The sequence below is a fragment of the Triturus cristatus genome, chromosome 8 (assembly GCF_964204655.1).
Source record: "Triturus cristatus chromosome 8, aTriCri1.1, whole genome shotgun sequence".
NCBI classification, from domain to species: domain Eukaryota; kingdom Metazoa; phylum Chordata; class Amphibia; order Caudata; family Salamandridae; genus Triturus; species Triturus cristatus.
Window position 1 is genome coordinate 1,354,694,481 of NC_140591.1, and position 19,624 is coordinate 1,354,714,104.

Genomic DNA, 19,624 nt, shown 5'->3' on the forward strand with positions numbered 1-19,624 from the left:
CCAGTCATCCAATGCCCTCAAAGACCGTCGGGAATTTGGCCAAAATGTGCTGGATGGTCCCCTGGTGGTTCCCAAAAGCGAACCTGACAATCCCCAAGTCTTCCTCTGTTCTACATCCCAACGGCATGCCGTGCCCTTCCTCTGTAATGTAGATCTGTGATTCTATGGAGCTGGGGCCATACAAGAGCATGGTATTTTATATTCCTCACATTACCAGTGGCTGATCCTGGCCATACGCAAATACTTTGATGGTGGCAGCGTTCAGGGCAGAGCTTGTATCAGACTCACATATGCTTCGGGGGACATGATATTGATGGTAGCTCCGGTATCAACGACAGTGGTGGTGTCTTGTTCACCCACTCGCACTTTGCACTGCGGGAGTCGACGCGAGGATTGGGCCGCCCTGCCTATGGTAAATACCAAGTGGACGGTATGTTCCTCAGCTTCAACGTCATCCATGTCGCAGTTTCCGCCCCTAACAGCAGAGATCATGTTGACTGTGGGCCATGGGCCACCACTCCGTCAGGATCGGACTACTCCTATGAAGTGGTGCTACTTCTGTATGTTAGACTAGAGTAGATAAAGTTCTGTGGCCTTTTATTCCATTAAGTAATAGAATATTTTCTATGATCATCCACACCATTTCATATGCTGCTCTCTATAACACCTTCACTTCAATATCAGAACACCTAGTTTAACAAACATAGTTCTAATTCACAACATTAAATTCAGTGATAAATATATGTTTACTACGAAAACAACTTTCAGTACTCCTTCCAGAAATTCACCAAGAGATTTATGGCAGGAATACATTAATGCACTACTCTGTATTTCTCCTTCACTAGTGAACAGAAATCTTTAGTAGTAAATCCCACTCAATGTGTGAGGAATGGTCATTGCAAGGGATAGTTTGGAATGACTTGGAAGAATGGGAATGCATATAAATATGTGGACATTCACAAACTATGATCTAAAAGCTTTCTATCCTGGAAACAGTCATATATTTATTCCAGACACGGAATGGAGAACTTCCCTTCCAGGATGGGAAGTGAAAAAGATCAACCCATCTCTGCCCCTCTGATTTGTTGGGGTTGTAGTGGAAGGGCTTTCATAATGGGAATAACAATAACTGGCAATGTATGTGTTTGTATTCTATTCTAGATACATTTTCAAAGGGAAGGACATTGAGCATTAGATAGAAGTCACCAGCTTTATCCCTCTATAAATGGATTTCTTTATGATTAAACTGATGATATCTGGTGCTGGGAGTTTACCAGAGCGTAAAAAATGCTTTATTATGCTGACAGGATCATACTAAACTGCTAAATTCACTCCGGGCATGGGCTGAGGCATACCAAATAATTCCGCTAAATCAAACCGGATTTACAAGTAATACTGGCACCACCGTGAACTTGATGGCACTTTCCTTTTTAATTAACCAGGCAGAGATCAGTACCAGTCCAATCTATATGGGGTTTATCGATTATAAATCAGCATTTGACAAGGTCAACAGGTCAATGTTGTGGCAAAAGCTTTCTTTACTGAGCATTCCAAACAGCTTATTGAGAGCTGTGCAGCTTTTACACCAGGATACATAGGTCAGGATTAAGATTGGGGACGGCTCCAGACTGTCACGACCAATTCCGACAATGCAAGGCCTCAAGCAAGGGTGCGTTCTGGCCCCCACACTCTTCAACTTATTTTTGTCGGATCTCCCGGAAGCCCTTAATATTGCCAACTCACACACACCCAAACTGGACAGTCTCCATCTGTCTTACCTATTGTGTGCCGATGATGTGGTTCTTCTAAGCCACTCAAATATAGGCCTACAACGGCTTCTGGATGCAACCACTGCATACTCAAAAAGGAATGGGCTTCAGATCAATAACAAGAAAACTAAAATCCTGGCGGTTCGCTCTGGAAGGCCCAAGAACCTGGCATGGGTCTTAAACTCGAAAAGAATTGAGGAAAACAACTGCCACAAGTACTTAGGAGTTTTCTTTAACAATAACGGCAGTTACAAGAGCCAATTGGATGAACAAAAAAAGAAAGGAACTGCATTAGCATTCACACTCAGTTCCATACATAAGACATTATTTGGCCCGACCTTCGCTCCAACTCTCCAGTCGGCCCTGGCAAAAGTAATTCCAACTCTAACATACGGAAGTGAGGTGCTAAAAAGTCTAGACTGCGGCCAACTAGATAAAATAGTCGCAAACATTTCAGGACGACCTTCCAGCTACCGTCCCACGCCTCTCCGGCACAATTCAGGCTGGAATTTGGCATCTGCAAACAGTCAATGGGCCGAAGGATGACTTTTCTAATGATCTGTCACAAGCTGAGGGCGTCAAAGGAGGGCAGCCTGGCTCACCACTTATGGGCACAGCTGAATAAAAAATGAAGGCCAGCGGTGTACCTCTATTTGTCCAGTGGGCTCAGCATCCTCGCCCTGAGTGAGATCTGGGATTCACACGTAAGCCAAACTGAGTTCAAGAGGCTAACAAAACTCAGCACGAAAAGGCTTTCCTCAGTTGAAGACAGGGCCAGCCTCTCAGCCAGAAATCATGGATGGATGTCTCTCAGCACCTATGCACAGCTTAAACCTCAGAGTTACTTAACTCTCACTTTCAGCGCACGCACCAAGCTCCACTTTCTAACATTGAGAATTGGGGGTGATTCAATTGATCTGACCAAATGGAAAAGAGATTGTACCCTGGAAGGATGCTGACTTTGCGGCCAACATAGGTAAGATCTACTGCATGTACTGTGTCTGTGTCCTAACCTCATGAAGGAAAGAAGGGCTCTTCTACGAAGGGGATGGATCGACAAGGAGGTCAGATCGTGCAGAGACGCAGTGTTGGCTTGTTTTGATCCCTGGAACACCATCCTAAATTGTGCACTGGTTAGGTTTATGGATGGTGCTGCAAAAAAAGTGGCGGAGGGGAACTGTTGAACGCTACCCCAAACTGTGACTCAGACCCCCGGCTTACTGTAATAGCTGCTGGACTCACACGTTATTTTAAACAAGGACTAGATTTTTTTTTCTCTCTTCCTCTTTCCCTCTCTCTTCTTCAAGTGATTAGCACTATAGGAACTATGGACAATGCACCAGTAAGAGAGTTTTATAAATTGGGCTGTTGGATGCTTTTACCTACGGGAATCAGGGTTTTTCTTGTCAGAATTTAAACATTGTAACATAATCTGCAGTGCTTGCAAGGGTTTTTAACAAATCATGCAATAAAGTGTTTTTACAGTTTTACGGTGCTGACAGCATCATGTGCATTGGCAAATCACATATTCACATCTTGTTCATCTTGAAACTGAAATAAATATTTGTTATATTGTCATTCAGAAGGGTGAAAGGCTGATTAAATACACTGAAATTTCACATACAATGTATTCTCCAATGGAATACATAGTCCTCTCATTCCTCTTTGCTTTTTATTTTAAGAATCCTTTCATTCATCCTTGCTGCCTTAATACTCATACAATTAATTCCCAGTGCATGGGTTGAAATAGTTGTGTGATGGCCTGCTTAGGCACAAGGGAAGTCTGGTGGCCACTGTCAACAGCTGAAAAGACAACAATCCAACAAAATCTAAGAAAGTACAAGTATATTGTGTTTCTTCACTCCAGACAGGGGTTTAAGCACACAAGGCCAATCCTTCCTAGTATTCTGCTGTTCCCTTACCTTCACAGAGGTTCTCCATTGAGCAAAGGTTTAAGGAGATTAAGAGTTCTAGAAGGTGGGCATCTTTGCCCACTCCAAAGATACTACATTACCCTTCCAGCTCTGACAGACATTTTCTAGGAGAAGGCTGTAGGCCGCTCCACACCCTTGCACAACATGGTGAGATTCATTTTCAAGCAGCCAGAATCAATCTTTGGTTTGTGATAGCTCTCCCTTTGACCTTAGCCCCAATCTAACTGCCATTGCAAACAGATGTATTCTTTTCCAACATTTCACTACAACATACATTCTTTGGCTAGTGGCAGTGGGTTCTCAGCTTCCCTTTATTCCTTTGGGAAAGGCATGTCCATGCTTGTCAGTGTTTTGACAGTCAACCTAGGCAGCTTTCTCAACTACCCTCCTATTTTTGCCAGTTACAAATATAAATAGCTCAGGGGCATATGGGGAATGAGGACTTTTCATAAACAGATAGGTGTTTCAGCATGCGCATGCTGTGCACATGAGTATATTGCCAGCCCACTTGGGGGTTATTCCCTCCGAACCCAGCAATCATTCTAGTACCGTAGATGTATGTATCCTATCTGAACAGCGGCCCAGTTCTGACATATTTTGGTCAGCCAGCCAACATGTAAGCCATTGTAACTGAGTACCCTCATAGTAAGGGTGCTCAAGCCACCCTCAGATGGAGGGGTATACAGTTTATTAATCGCCACTTGCTTTCTGATATTACCCCATATTGGTGAAAAAAGGACTGTTGGATTGTTTGCAAGTCTTTAAAATACTTCTGAGTCAATAGAATGGAAGGGTTGAAAAAAATATAGCAATTGGGGAGAAACAACATTTTTTAGATGTCTGTGCACCCATAGGGGAGAGTGGCAATGAGGGCAAAATGGAAGGGAAGGTAATGAACTAGTGATGGGCTTACCTATGTTACCGTCCAACAGATCCCTTTCAGAATGATATACCTGGTTGCCCAAATATTTAAATGTATCACATGCCCAAGGAAGTATGATGTCCAGAAGTGCCTGTCTTTTGTCTGGGGAAAGAAATGTCAGTGAAAATAGATGAGATTCATCCAATCTCACCTTTAATCAGGAGGTGTCCCCAAACGGCCCCAGTAGCTTCATGAGACAGTGGCATCCTCATGAAGGTACACCGTGGCATCACCCAAGTACAGAGATATTATATGCTAATGATTGTCTGCTTGTATCCCCCAACTCGTGGTTTGGTGTTGGAGTATGCAAGCCAGTGGCTCCATAGTGAGCACACAAATAATTGGGGATAGAGGGACACCCTGGTGGGTTTTCAAATGAGCCATGGGTGAGTTGTACAACAGAGAATCCCCATTCCGAGCCTACCAAGAACCTCCATCAGGTGATCCCAACCCAGGGTGTCAAATGCCTTCTAAATATCGAGGGATGTGACCCAAGCATACATCCCTATTCCGTGAGCTCAGTCCATCATCATGAATAGCTGGACACTGTTTCAAGAACATATTTCTGCCAGGGATGAACCAGTTTTGATCTTGATGTACCTGTTGCACTGGAGGAATCAGTCTTATGGCTAACACCATCCCCAAAATCTTGTATTCAGAGAAGAGAAAGTGAATGGTATGACCCCAAGAGCCATGGGTCCCTCTCTGTCTTGGGCAGTATTAGCAGCACTGCCTCCCTGAGGGTAGAGGGAGTACCCCCTTGGCATAAATCTCAGTGAAGACCTTGAGCAGGTGTTGAATGAGTTGTGAATTAAAAGTGGAGTAAAACTCCAATGGCCAGCCATCCCCAAGCCATTTGTTTAATTACATCAGAGATTTCGACTTCAGTAAGCGGAGCTTCCAATTCTGCCTACTGGGAAGCTTTTACACAAAGGAGATGTATTCCATCTAGAATGGATTGTAGAAATGCAGGGGCTTCCCCTTGCGGAACACTGTATGCTAGTATAATATGAATGAAAAGCCTCAATAATACCATCTTCGGAATTAAGAATAAGACCTGTTTCATCTTCTATGTCAGTGATTGGGCCCCTTGGTGAGTCAGAGCAGAGAAGCCATGTCAAGAGTCTACCCACCTTATCTCTCTCTGCATGTTTCCTTGCCAAAGTGATCCTTGTACTCTGGAGTGTCTAGCTTCTCAAGAGGGGATCTGTGCGCAAGTCTAGCCTGTGCCAATTGGGCCACAACCGTCTGATCTGTGGAAATAATTATTCATAGCCCCGTATGTCCATTTCCAAAGTGCTGATTTCCCTATGGAGGGATAAACTAGCTCCATATATATCCTTGATTGTGCAGCCATGAAGTATAAATGCATCTCATTCGATACCGGTTCCCAATGCTGAGCTCTCATTATCTTGAAAATAGGAAGTGATATTTTCCGAAAGAGTGCAGTAAAATGAGGCATCATGGAGTGCCTCAGAGGGAAGGCATTGTGAGTCGACTTCTGCCCCAGTGCAACTGTAGCTGCAAGGGACAATGATCTGAAAGAATGTGTCCAAGGTACTTGGCTTGCATTACTTTAGAAAAAAAATCTTGACTACTGTAAAAGAGGTAAATTCTGGTGTGCATGAAGACCTAAGTAATATGAATATTCTATAGAAATAGGGTTCAAAGCTATGCCAGGCATCCCCCCCACTGAGTGATGAGGGCCCACCTTTGTAAATGTTGTGTAATGGTGATCGATTGCGCCCTATGTATTGGAGCTCAGTAACAATCATAATCAAGGTCCGGGTTGCAGTAAAGTCCGCTCCTCAGTAGCTGGATGCCAAAGTGTTATATAGAATTACAGGAGTTTAGGAGTTTTAGGTTGTAGGAAAGGAGCCTGGTTACTGTTGGGTGCATATAGCGATATAAAGGATAAGCGAAGACCATCCAGCAGCCCCTCCAATATCACATGCCTTCCTTCTATGTAAATTCTGGTATTCAACACCTTACAGGGCACTCCTGGTGCCACCCAGATTAGAACTCCCCTAGTATATCTAGAGTATGTGGCCCCTACCAGTGTGCCCATTAAACGCTTGTGCATGGATGCTCGGTGGTTAGATGTGTCTCCTGAATCCTACATCTATGTAAGTATTGATAAACACAGAATAGTTTTGCATAACTTCCCAGCACATGCACATTCCAAAGTCATTATCAAAAATAGGATCTCAAACGTGATTACATTGTCAGCCATTGTGACAAGCGTGTGTTGTCCGCTCCTACATCACAACCACACCCTGGACCCCCACCTAGATTCCACAGTATATCACAAGGCTTGCAAGAACAACATCTATGTCAGAAGTAAGAAAGAATGAATATGCAATAAACTCCCAATGCCTATTTCCAGGCCAGTCCACCAATGAGCAACCAGCCATTAGCACGGTAATGCAATATGAACAAAGATATGTAACAATCTATATGGTATTTTACCTGTGAGGTTGATTAAATGTCTTCAGCAGCAGCCCAGTGTAAATTTATCCGCAACCCCCAGTCATCGTTTCAACATAGCCAAAGTTTCCCAGACAGCAGTTATCTCAAATGTAATTCTTTAATATTAACAGCTTTACCAAATCTGAAGCTGCAGCCTAGATCAAGTCCTCAGCTGTCTGAGGTGTAACAAGTGGGCCACCACCCAGTAGTTTGGCAACCTGCAAGACAGTCACTTTCAGAGAGTCATCAGGACGATTCTCAGTTTCTGTTCCTGTGGGGGAAGAGGCTGCTACGTGCTGTTTCACATCTGCCACCACCTGAGCCCTCTACCTAGCTACTTATTCCCTATTTGGACCATGAGGGCGGTGTCTGTTGCATGATTTACAGTGCATTTTGTGCTTTCCATTCGTGAGGAGGTTCTATCATAACCCCAGAAGGGGACGTTATGCCTCTGTGTTCCAACCAAGACCAGGCATCTTCTAGTGCAGAGCAAAATGAAGTGGTGCCTTCGTGAACAATCTGGATTGTGACAGAGAATTGCAATGCATATTTAATGCCATGGTCATGAAGGCACTTCTTTACTGTTATGAAGGAGGACTTGCGGCGCTGAACCTCTAGTGTGTAATCAGGATAAATGTGTACTTGGGTATTTTCAACAATCTAAGAACCCCTGGCTTATGTGATCTGCAGCATATGATCTCTGTCTCCATGATTGAAAAGGCAAGCAACCACTGGTCTTGGAGAGGCACCCGGAGGGGTGGGGATCTCCAAGGAACCCTATGGGCACGTTCAACAGGAAAGAAAGAGGACTGTTTACGCTGCAAGATCATGGTTACAAACCAGTCCTCTAGGTGCAGATCTATATGTGGCCCCTCTGCCTGTTCCAGGAGGCCCACAATCCTCACTTTGTTCCACCTCAATCTACTTTCCTTATTGCCCATTCTTCACTGTAGATATTCGATCTCCTCCTGCAGGATCCGAAGGCGCTCAGAGTCCACCATCGTGGGTCTTTGGGCAGTCAGTCTTGACTCTGTTTTCTCAACACGGTCTTTCAGTTTCTTGTGAACTTCTCGGAGGAGGCCCATGACTATGCATAAGGCATCTATATTGGGTTCAAGGGTGTATTAAATGTCCCTCACAGTGGATAAGAGCTCATTACTGTGGCAGGGGTGCTTGGAGAGAGTAGCCACCAGGTACGGGCCCGCAGCATCAGCAACATCCATGGTCTCCTCACCATCCCAGCTACTGTCACCGATGATTTTTCGGTCTTTGGGCATACCATCACGTGTGTGGTGTGGAATCGGGTGTTGGCACACTAGAAGATAACTGTCTGTGCTGAATGTACCAAGTACAAAGACACATCTGTATTTGATCTAGCAATGCAGGCATTTGCCCAATATAACTGAGTTAGGATGAATAAGATTAAGAGTGAATGCAAGTGAGTGAGAATTCATAAGAATGAGTGTAAGTGGATGTAAGAGAGTGTGAGTGAGAAAAAATTAATGAGATAATGAACTTGTGAATGTGAACGACAATGTGATGTGATGCTTGCAAGTTTGTTGTTGGCAGTAGCATACTGAATGTAATTATTGTCTTATAGAGACACCCCAGACAAAATACTGGTCCTGTCATACTTGCAGCAATTTGAAGCATGGCAGATTCCTGTGGCAAAATGCTAGCGATGGCACACTAGGAATAATTATTAACATAAAGGGTACCAATGAGAAACTACTAGTACTGGCATACTTTAGATAATTCATAACATATAGGGCACAAGTTATAAAGTACTGGCATATGTACGCCAGTGGCAAAATGATGGTATTAGCACAATGGAGACAAGCCTTGACATAAAAGTAGACATCTATGGTATATGGACAGAAAAAAACGTAAACTTCTGGCACACGCAAAATTTGTCATTTTTTATACAAAGTGGCACCCGTGGTGTTGCAAAGTCATCCTGTGTGCCCTGTACATCCCCATTTTGTGCTGAATGGACCTGGTGGTAGCTGCCTCTGACTGTGTTGTGGGCTCTGCCAGTCAGACACAGGACCAACACAAACACACACATGCATTTGGATGCACTATGTGTTAGGGTACACCTATAATTGGCATGCCATAGCCTATAAGTCCCTAATAGATAATAGGGTAAGGGGTATTTAAGCTACCTTTCATCTCTAGTATATAGTAGGGCATGGCAGTTTTGAGTCCAACAGCCTTGTTGTAATTGCATATGTGCACAGCTGCGAGCCTGAGGTCATTTTAAAAGCAATCCGCTCTGCAACATTGCTTTAAATGTTGATTGTGCCCAAACTTGACTTTGGTGGTAAATGTGCTTAAAAATTGATAGTCTATATTATTTTTACATATTAAGTACCCCCAATGTTTCCCCTGGGTATCCCAGGGTGGGGGGGTCATGTAATTATAAGCAGAGCGATACATGGCTTACCAGGAGAGAGGCTACATGCTGAAGAGGGCTCTGCCACAAAAGAATGCCAGAGCAGGGGAGTGGGTCATAAAGCATGAGGCTTCAAATGTAAAACAGGACAGGCAGGGTATTCAAGTCCGTCTACCCCCATCTCAACTGTCCCTGACACTTGGCAGGCTTAAGGAGGGAACCTGTAGATGTTAGAGGGAGGAGACCTATGGAAATGAGCCACACTATGGGTTAGTTTAGCTAGTTCTTGCTCTGGTGCTGAGATTTCAGTCATCATGAATTTTGAAGAAAGAGTTCTTTCTGGGACAAGAATATGCCACACTTTGGAGAAAGTTGTCATGCACTGGGGTGTTGCCTTACACCTCATTGGACAGGAGCGCTCTCCTGCTTGACCCCCGAAAACACTGTATAAATATGTGAGGGATGCAGCGACTCAGATCTGTTGCTTGAAACTAAGAAAAGAAGATGGCCATCCTGGAAGCCTGATTTGCACCACCAGGCCCTGAATTATGTCTGCTGCACTATCTGGAACGACCCCCCTGTAGATGCACCTTGCTTCAAAAGGATTACAGAGTGGACTCCCTCCAAGCTACAGGTTAACAGAGATCACCATCACCACCACGAGTCCCCTGCCTGGAGTGTGTCCAGCGGACCTTTAAGGGTTCTGTCCAGGTGCATTGTGGGAATTGGGGTTCCAACCTTTCAAGAACCCTCTTGGAGCTTCCAGACTCTTGAATTGTGTTTTGGACACTTTGGACCCTCAAGAGGAACTTCAGGAATGTTACCACCTGAGTACCTACCAACCTCACACAACTGTATGAATGCACTTTTTCCTTTTATTCCCACTTTCCCTTTACTTGAATTTTTCTCCGTCCTCATTGGCCAAGAAGATACCATGTGATGGGAGGCACTCCTATTTAAGAGCCTCCTGTGGCCACATCGCGTTGCTTGGCTTTAAAGCTTCAAATCTGGATCCAAGCAGTACTAAAAGCTCTGTTCCACTGTTCCCGCTTGCAGACATGCAATACTTGACTCCCGTTGCACGGCTGCTGCCGTGAGCATCGCTCCCCCCTCAAGAGGACCGCAGGAGTTGTTCCTTCTCCCATTGATGCAATTACGATGATCGACCGCTGCCGTGAATCGCCGCCATGCCCAGGATGTTCACTTTAGTCCTTCATCACGGTGCCCGGTGCTTGCCGCAAGCACCGCTATGCCACGAAAGGATCGCAGGAGCGGTTCCTTTCCATTTTTTTAACATCTCGGTGCCCGGTAGCAGTTCTGAGCACCACAACTCTCAGAAAAGGACTACAGGAGCGGTTCCTTTCCCTTCCTTGTCCTCTCGGTACCCGACACCTGCTGTGAGCACCACAACACTCAGAAAAGGACTGCATGGGCGGTTTCATTTTATTGCTTCACATCACAGTGCCCGGCAGCAGCCACAAGAACTGCAACAAATATTAAAAGACCACAGGGCGGTTTCTTTTCATTTCTTGAAATCTCGGTGCCTGGCTGCAACCGTGGGCACCGCTACAATTATTAAAAGACAGCAGGAGAAGTTTCTTTATTATTTCAGGACCTCGTGTAAAGTCTTTGTCTTGAAACCCCATCTAGCTGGCTCGAGGACCGCAGGTTCCTCTTTAATATTTGCACCGAGTACAGTCACGGCTGTACTGCACTGCGACATAAAGGTTACCTTGAGACAACATCCTCCGTACCAACTTGCATTTTCTTCCTAAACACATTGTGTGGATTCATCAGTTCTGTTGGTTATTCTTCCTTTGGTGTTCTCCACAGTCATCTATTGACAGTCTGAGGATTCCCTGCTCCTGGAAGGAAGAACTCTCCTATTTCAGAGGTACTTTATCTCTATGGCATTATATGTTGGGTTCAGTGCACTGTCCTAATGGACTTTTAGGACCACTCTTACTCCCGTCAAAGTTACCCTTCCAAACACAATTCAACTTAGGAACCTTTAATCTTGTTCTGTGGAGAGTGGATGCGTTATATGTCTTCTAAAACATTAGTGTAAGATTCTCTCCACCTGTTATATATTCCTGCCTTTTTTCTTTACCTAATCTGATTCTCTTGTGTCTTCCAGACAGTGGCCCTCTCCTCTGAATTCAAGAATCCGACAAGACAGACCCTGTCATCCATCCTCATCCGTTCCCTACAGGATACAAATTATATGAGTGGCACATGAAGAAACCACGCAAGCAAATTAAGAGACGGCACATAAGCACAATGGGATCAGCCATAGAAAGATAAGTGAAAAGAAGCAATAGTCAATGAAGAAAATAAAGGGGCATTTGGGTTCACAGAACATTATTGATTAGTGCTATTTCATGTTGTTGGTGATAAATTAAGACTGTGGTTGCTCCAAACAACTTTTACCACTGTATTATGAAAACAGGATTCGACTGGTGGTAATACTTGAGAAGAACATGTGTGCTTATTTGTTGTGGGACATTTAGTTGTGGTTATGTTCTCTGTTGTGTTTTGTGTAGGGGTGGGCAGAATTTGCGTAGTCGCTCTACGCAAAGCTCAGCGAAACGGTAAAATATTTCCGCGAGCTCGCAGAAATTCCGTGAACAAGTGGAATTGCTTGTTCATGATGGTTTTTTCCTGTTCGCGAACGCTGTTTGCGTGCTCAGGGTAAATATCTCGCGAACCCACATTTTGAGAAAGCGAACAAGCAAAAATGCCGCAAAGCCGTGGAACGCAGAATTTTGGGCAATTCCGCATTCTCTGCGGAACACGAAATTACCCAAATTCCGCAAATTCCGCGAGCGGAACGGAATTTATCGGCCAGGCCTAGTTTTGTGCTGCTTTGTTTTCGTACTGCATTATTGCAATATGAATGTGTTGTGTTGGTCCTGCAATTATTATATTGTGTTCTGTTTTCACTGTTTTATCGTGATGTGTCTTGTTGTGTTTTGTGCTTGTTATGTTGCTTTGAGTGTTAGTGTACCTGCAACAAGTGAACATTTCTCACTATCTCAGGTGTTAGAATAGAGGTGATCCAGCTCTTCAAGTACTTCAGAAACCAGTCAGCATAAAACCACGGACATAACACAAGTCCCTGCAGCTCCTATGGAGCAGGGGGCCCTCAACACATCAGGGGTCCCCAAACCCTTCAAGCCCACCCATTCTGCCGAAAGTCTATGAACATTTGCGAGATATTGGAGACTTAGGGGCCCCATGTCACATTCTGCAGAGAGGCCCATTATTTTGCATCATGCCACTACACAAAACTATGAGAGAGACTATCTTAACTTGACTCACCCTGTGCTCACTTTATGTTTGTAGATTCACTTCGCCATTTTTCAAAGAAAATGAACTGCTCCAATTCGAAACATAGACAGAGTGACAATAATACTTCTGGCTGAATTATATCAGTAAACCAAGACTATGGATTTTGTTTCCCATTAGACTATATTTGTACAGTTTAGAAGGAAGGATAGTATTTAACAAATAGAAATGTGCAGCAATTTAGGCATCATTGCTCTTCAATGAATCTTGCTACCTCAGATTTCATGTCTTAGTTTAAAAAGTTCAGTTGGGATCTATAGTCATATATTTGTTAATAAATATTGGTCTAAATAATGGTTATTGATACACATATACCTACTGATACACGTTGATACAGTGCAGAAATCATTAGCTGTGCCTCCTGTATATCATTACACTAATTGTATTTATAGATGGGTCAGTGTTCACCTCTTCTCTCTCTTTCAACAACAGAATAGTATTGATTGACAGTGCACTTTATTTGAAATAATTATATGACTATCACAACTGCAAATAAACACTGCTACCATAATAATAAAAAAACAGCAATAACAATAATAAGCACCAATATAAGTATTGTTATTATTATTGTTGTTTCCGTTGTTGTTATTGTAATTGATATTATTATAATTGTTATTATTAGCATTGGTAGTAGTAGTAGCAATAGTTGTAGTACTTGCAATAGTAATAATAGTTTCAATAGCAGTAGTAGTAGAATAATCCCTATCTTTGAAGTGGCCATGCCAATAGTATTGAACAAGTATACTGATTAACATATTAATATTTAAATGTGATCTTATTGTATACTCGACATGCGCTGTCAATATTATTAAACTGTCATGTCTTTTAGGATAGTCCCATCATATATACCCCAGTTTACATACATCATCCCATCCACACGACTATAACAATTCTAAACAGGTGACCTTATACCTACTAGCTTGCTACTGTCTCTTCGACACCAGGGTCTTCGTCCTCTCTCAGAATCCCTGTACCTGAGGTACATAAGCATGTCCCCAGGCACGGCGACTTATTCTGTATAAGGGTCAGCACATTTTTTCATCCTTGGCCAACAGCCTGCTGTGCATGATCACACTTGTTTAGAAAAGCATTGTTTATTGTTTTCAAATTATTTTATGATTGTTTTCAAAACATCCATTATTGTTTTAAAAACATATTGACTCTAGAAAAAGCCCTGGCGTGACCACTTAATTATAAAAGAGCCTCACTCCCCACTACAAATTAGGGGAGCATTCCTTCCAAGCTGAGACAGGAGTCCTGCATGCTGAATCTTCGAAACGCAGTGGTCTGACACCACTTGCGGGTTGTCATCCTTGACGCAGAGACGGGGTCCTTCACTCTAAACCAAGACACCAAGCCCTCAGTTTAAGTCATCCAAAATGCGCAGGTCCTGGGAAACTCTTAGGAACTACATGACAAAACACTTGTTTCAATACTGCAAACATTACAATGAGATCAAATACATAACATGTCAAGGCCTTTACTAAATATTTAGCTAAATAATAATAACGTATAGCCTATGCCTTATGTTGCTGGACTGACTCCTGTTTGTATTTATGTCTGTGTGTAGACACATGTCCATGTAAACCTAGTTCTGGCATCACTTATGTAGACTTTATTATTTACATTTTTTGGCCTGCTCAAGAGCATGACTGCCTGAGCTGATAAGGTTGTTGGATCATGCCAATCATTTTAACCAGATTCCTTTCAGACACTCTTGGAGAGCACAACAGACGTTGCAATGTCAGCAATTTCTAGATTGGTCAGAAACACTTCATTTACAGGAAAACCCAATAAAACACTGCTCCCCTGGGTACCTGGATCAGAATAGTCGCAGAGCAACAGCAAAATACCCACAATGAAGAAGCTAGATCAGTACCTCTAAATGGAATATTAATGGAATGACAGTTGTTTCTTGTGATATCTGTTGTAACAGCCTAGTGTGTCTTTTTACTTTAGATGTACTTTTCTATGCCTATCTTTTTGTTCAAGTTCCCAATTGGAATGTACACACAGGCATCGATATATATGGAAATACATTGCCCACAGTGTCAAGAAAGCTGGAGCCGCACCGCCGGCCCCTCAGGAAGCTCGTAATACTGTGGTTGGAAGATCACAGGCACATCGGTCTCCTAAAGAGGTGGCAGATGCAGCGCTTTTGTGGTCAGATCCATGAACTCGTAATAAGGCCCTTAACCTCCCAGTGCCTACCAAAATTGATATGTCCTTGTGAAATGTAAATTGTGCTCCCACAAAGCGCTCCAATGCCTTCTGGTCAAGTTTGTGCTATATAAAAATGCAAAAAAAAAAAAAAAAGAAAGGTCGTTTTTGCTGCATATCTAAGCATTGCAAGTTTGTGGAGCTGCATCATGTTGCATAGTCCAGTGCATATAAAGTAGTTTTGCGATAGGCAGGCTTCTCTTGGTTGCTAGTATTTTACTATCTACCTACAATCCTTATAGTGCTTATTGCTTTCTACTTGGTCCTTCAGGCCAATGCATTACATGCCTAGTGCTCATGAAATTCAGTATTTTGAAAACCATTGTCATGACTGCATTTGTTCAAACTTTATTGTGCCATTCCCAAGAAGGAATCTAGGCAGGTACTTGCCCTAAGGGGGAATGGAGGGACCAGGCCCTACATTGGGTACCACTGCTCATAAACTCCCCACTTTTTTAGGTGTCAGAGCTGGTAGATGTCATAGCTTCAAAAAGTGGCTTTCACTGCCAAATAGAGATAGAAAACGAAAAATGGACAGGTAACTCCCACCTCCTCATCATCTAAATTATATTTACAGGAATGCAGGGGCTGTTTTGCATCCAACAGAAACGCTCTTACTCTTCAAAACATTAATTAGTGGCCTTGCCCTAATCCTCAAGAATCAGGACACAACCAAACTCTGTCATTTAAGGCAATTATTATTCATTAGGCAATATTCAAATGTAAATCATTGGAATTATGATTATTCTCATAATAAATTAAAACTCAGTGAATATGAATATTAGCAACTTGAACAAAATATAGACCACAAGCTTAAACTTGCAAACATCCCTAATCTATTAGTCTAAACTCCCTTTTTCCTGGCATCATTATATTTCCATTCATCTATGCCTCTTGTTGCAAAGTCAAGTAATACACATCACCCAGCATTAATGGCCTGATTATGAATTTGGCAGTTCCAGCCCCTTGGGTGCGTTGGCGTCGGATTCACCACCACCATCTAAGCGGTCTGTGAGCTGTATTATGATGTCGGATTTCAAAATGAAAGACTGCCAGAGATCTGCTGCCACCGCCAACCATGCGCTGACCATGGTGGCATTGGTCAGGGGAAAGCAGCTGCAATAGGGGGGTATAGAGAAGTTTCTACGCTGTCCAGATTACGAGTTCGCTTTCCAACAAGCTGACCATGGCTGAGGGACTGCCTGCTTTGAGTCATCGTAAACAAAGGATTTCGGGTGCATTCTCACCCATTTCCTTTTCTTCCCTACGTGGATCCCTTCCATCAGGTCCCCCCTTCACTGCAGCATCTTGGCCCTGAAGAAACCGACCCTTTTGGTGCCAAAATCGAGGTGAGTCCATTTTGTAGTATTTACCCATTGAGTGGGCTGGGTACATATGGTCCAGCCAGCAAAAGGTAGTAGGTATTTTTTCACATCTTACATATGTGTACATTCAACAAATGTGCAGTTAGAATATACACGCATGCATTCTTATTCAGACCACTGTAGTACAGCGGTTGGACCACCCAACTCATAATCAGACCCTTAATCTCCCAGTGCCTGCCAAAAATTCATATGTCCTTCTGTAATGTAACTGGTGCTCCCACAAAGCACTCCAATGCCTTCTGGTCGAGTTTGCGCTATATAAAAATGCACACAGAAAAAGCAAAAAAAAAGAAAGGTTGTTTTCACTGCATATCTAAGCGTTGCAACTTTGTAGAGCAGCATAAGGTTGCATAGTGTAGTGCTTCTAAAGTGGTTTTGTGATAGGCAGGCTTCTTTTGGTTGCTAGGATTTTATCATCTACTTACAATAGTTTAGTGCCCAGTGCTTTCTACTTGGTCCTACAGGCCTATGCATTACATGCCTAGTGCTTATGGAATTAAGTATTTTGAAAACCATTGTCATGACCGCATTTGTTCAAACTTTAGTGTGGCATTCCCAATAAAGAAGTTAGGCGGACCCTTGCCCGAAGGGGGAATGGAGGGTTCAGGCCCTACATTGGGTACCACTGCTCATAAACTCCCCTCTTTTTCAGGTGTCACAGCTGGTAGATTTCCATAGATTCAAAAATTGTGCATGTGTGTCTTTGAACAGTTTATTAATTAGTTCAAGGAATAAAGAGATAGCTAATAAAATGTGACTTATTTGGTGCATTCAGCTGCTATATGCAGTTAAGAAAATACAGTACGATATAATTAGAGATCACATTGCTTTCCATACCAACATTGTTTATATTAGGTAGATTGTAACTGTTATAGAGATGTGTGAACACTATTAGATGAAAGGAGAAAAAAAAAGTTACATTGTAAAACTGTGGGTGGTGTAGATGTGAGTGAAAAAATGATTCGTATTGAAAAGTGATAGCAGAACATGACAAATTTAAATGGAAAAGCAAAATACATTTAAAGCATTATGTATGGGGAACTAGAAACCAAGGGGCCTATTTGCAAGCCCAGTGAGGCCCCGGTGTATCACTTTCCTGGCGCACCGGCGGCTCAATGGGCTCGCCCATATTTAGAAGGCCATGTAAAGACACCCTGCATGACTTTTCATGGCCTTATAAATACGGTCTTCCCACACAACACCCATGGAGCTAGACGTATTCCCAGATTTACAACATTTTGTAAAACTGGGAATGCATCAGAATCCTACTTCTCCCCTGGCGCAATGAGGAGAAATACATTTACTTAACCTTGTTTTTTCATCATTCTATGTTTACTACTTTCTGCAGCATGCATAAAAAGAGGAAAATGCCATTAATTATTGTTTTTGTGGAGGAAGGTATGTCTTCCTGCACAAAACCAATCATCCCCACAGCGCAGGCACCCTGGCAAAATGACACAAGAGTGTCTGCCCTGGCACATGGCAGCCAATTGTGCGCCAGCACAGGTGAAAGCACAGGGCCTGTGCCTTGAAAATTATGCAGCATGGCACAGCTAATTGGTTTGCGATGCCGTACAGCATCATTTTCTTGTAGACGAGGCCCCAAGTTTAAAGAGGTAGCTGCACTTGGATTTTCTCTTCTATTTACTTGCCTGCTGGCTAAATAGTAGAAATTGTTCACTATGTGGCTGGCAACCTAGCAAATAGCAGAGAAACTCTATTTTCACAGTCGCTCGCTAAATGAGAGATTCTGTACAGCGGGCCATAAACATAGAGGAAAGAATTCACTATTTAACCATCCGCTGAATAAATAGCAGAGATTCTGCACTGTTTGGACAGCAGAAGTACCAATAACAAGGAAACTTCACTATTTACCTGGCCACTGGATAAATAGTAAATGTCATGTACTATTTGAGTTGCAGTCAAGCAAGCAACAAAGACAATTCATTCATTACTAGACTGCTGGTAAATCAGTAAACATTATTTACAATTTTGCCAGACTTCATGCAAATAGCAAATACACTTAATATAAACATAAATATTTTCCTGGCTGCTGGTTAAATAACAGAAATTATATATTATTTCACCCGACTGCTGACTAAGGGCCTAACTATGAGTTTGGTGGTCCATGAGACTGCTGAACCCGTGGTGGCAGTCCCTTAAGTGTCAGACTGGCGGTCCCACACTGTATTGCAATTATGGTGTTGGGACTGCCACAGAACTGCCGCAACTGCTGAGGATCCCTGATCCAACGGCGGTGGTGAAGCGGTGAGCCCACCATGAAAAGGGTAGTGGTGAGGAAGCTAATCCCCTTGTTGCCTCTGTGCACAGTGATGCATGCCAGGGGGCACATGGTGCCGGTTCCTGAGGCACCCGCCTTCTTTGCTACGGGAACCCCACAGCCTTTGCTGCCGAACCCTTTGTTCCCGCCCACTAAAATCTGAGCCACTGGCTAGTGAGGTTCTGTAGTGATCCGAACCCGTGAATTCGGCATCGTAGTACTGACATGATTTCGGTACCAATGAACCGCAAATGATCCATTAAATGCATAACAGTGTTTTCGCTACGCAACTAGCATGAATTCACTGAGAAATAGGGCATTCTGTTGTAAAGTCATGGCATCCATTTTAGTTACGGCATCCATTTTGTTTCTTGCCCTCACATAGTCAATGAACGGACGATGACCCCGGCAGAGTCACCTTGTTAAGGACACGTAAGCTCGAGCCCCGAGAAAGGCTGACGCTGCATGACTAGGCAGAATCAAGCTGCCTCCCTTGCCTGAGTCCAGTCCTGCTATACTGGTTCTCGTATCCGTTGTCCTTACTGAAAGGCCGAAGACGGTAGCCATGCCCGTTTATGATCCATAAACACCTCTTATCCTACTTTTCAATCCTTTGCACCTGGCTCTGCTCCTCTCCTTCTGGGCTTTTACAATGGGGAGGTTACGATTTTTATGATGGGGAGGAACGGGCAAAGAATGGAAAACTGTCGAGGGGACCTGATCGAATACCGAAAACCTACGACTAATTATTGTTTGATGTCTATTTACTGTTTTGTTTGGGATACCGGGTTGGGCATGAGAAATATTTGTGTAATGTTGCCTAAAGACATTTTGCGTGTATTTAAAGAACAACCCACTTAATACAATTCGAACAGTCTCGTAGATTCTGCCTCTGTGTGGT